A 2,299-nucleotide genomic window follows, 5' to 3' on the forward strand; every position below is an offset into this window, starting at 1 on the left:
GTTTCTGAAATATTATCTTACACACCTTTTAGTTTTATAGTTATAACTGGGCATTATAGGACTTTTTTTTATTGCATAAGCAAAGGAAAACATGGAAATAACTCTCTCTCGAAGCCCCTTGATTATGTACTGTAGACTAATTGAAGAGCACTGCAAAGGAAGTATCGAAGATTGGATGTGTAAAGCTAGAATGTTCAGTATATGATTTTTTTTTTTTTTTTCAGTTAATTTGTTCATTTCACGACTTAAGAATCCAGAAAGATCTTCTCTGCAGCAACAAAAATTCGCACGCTTAGGTATTCGTCTTTCTTTTTTCATCACACCAAGAAGTGAAACGCGTTTGGTATTGTTAAAAATCAGTTTTTAGAGATAAGTAAAAGTAAAACTTCTGGTTTTGGGTTTATATATGTTTTTTTTTTCTTCTTTCTTTCTTTAATTTAAGATCAGTCACCCAGATTGACGAACCCTTGGTTTCTTAGTTTCTGAAGTAATCTTTTTTATAGTGTATTAACTGAACCTGCGCTCTCTACACAGCGCATCATTCACATAAGAACATGCATCTCCTTGTCATTCCTCACAACATCTGTACGTGTCTCTTTACAGACACAAGTGAAGGACTTTTGATAAGAATCGACAAGGGGTATCATAAAGGGGAGATTTTGTCGATTATTTTTTCAATATCTCGCACCGTTTGCAAGACTGAGCCTACTTCTAATTGGAATTTCTAATTCGTGTATGATCGGTGTTTTCTTTTTCTTTCATGCAGTATGTAATAAGTAAATACATTACATATACACTTACTTATAATGTCATTGATATATGGTGTTCATTGGGCAAAACAGTCCAAACAGTAAAGATTCATCTTAGACTGGAGAAATGGTTATCCTTCTTATTCATTATCATTTGGCCATGAAACAAACGCCTGAGAGATATGCAACCCCTGTATATAACTGTGTTGTTGATGGAATGTATAATTCATATGATATGCTTTACTTATTTCAACATTTCCAGTGTACCCCTAAAAAATGTAATAAAGAAATAACGGCCATATTTTTTAAATATTCAATTAGAATTGGACAATCTACACACAATTTGGAATCGACCAGCGAAAACGGGCACGTTTCTAGCATTTGTGGCTTTCGAGATCTCATTGTCGAAGGAATTGGACACAAACATATAAACCTAGCTTTTTAATATATAAACTAGCTGAACCTACGCTCTCTATACAACGCATCATTCACATATGAGCATGAATCTCCTTGTCATTCCTCACATCATCTGTACATATCCCTTTACAGACACAACTAAAGGACGTCTTAATAAAAATCGGCAAGGGATATCATAAAGGAGAGACTTTTCAGATTATTTTTTCAATATCTTGCACCGTTTGCAAGATTTGAGCCTACTTCCGGCTCGAGCTTCTAATTCATGTAAGACCAATGTTTACTTTCTTCTTGCATGAAGTATGTAATAAGCAAATACATTATACAAACAATTAATTATAATGTCAGTGATATACGGTGTTTATTGAATAAAACACTCCAAACAATAAAGATTCATCTTAGGCTGGAGAAATGGTTATCCTTCGTTCTTCATTATCATTTTGCTCTGAAACAAACGCCTGAGAGATATACAACCCCTATATGAAATTATGTAGTGTTGGAATGTATAACTCGTAGGATATTATGCTTTAGTTTTTTTTTTTTTCATTTAACACTTCCAGTGTACCTGTAAAAATGTAATAAATCAAAAACGGCCATGTTTTTTTTAAAAAAAATACGCAAAATTTGTAATCGATCAGTGAAAAAGTTATCTTTCTAGAGTCTGTAGTTCCCGAGATCTCATTGTCGAAAGGATTGGCCACAAACATATAGTTTAAAAGAACTCCAAAGATGGCAGCACAATTCGTTTGCATTGATTTTGGAGAAGGCTTATTAAAATACAAATACTTTGAAAATAATTTTAAAACATAAACTTTATGAAAAAGATCTATTTAATTAATTTATTTAAAGTACAGACACTTTAAAATATTTGTCTTTGTTAAACGTGAATCACAAATAACCGCAAATACAAAGTTTGAAATTATAAGTTAGAAGTTGGAACTAAAGCATTTATATTGGTTTTGTAGCATTTTAATAGGTAGATAGCCGACTAAGATTTTAATCTGTTCCTTCCGAAGGTAGGCTCTAGTCCCTTAATAAGTGAGACAACCAAGCATGTCAGCTTGGCTGGAGTAAAATGCCTAGTTTTTTCCTACGGTTCCAAAAGGTAAATGCCAAATTAAGAGCTAGAATAAAGG

This window comes from Thermobia domestica, chromosome 10 (genome assembly GCF_964235325.1).
Source record: "Thermobia domestica chromosome 10, izTheDome1.hap1.1, whole genome shotgun sequence".
Lineage (NCBI taxonomy): Eukaryota > Metazoa > Arthropoda > Insecta > Zygentoma > Lepismatidae > Thermobia > Thermobia domestica.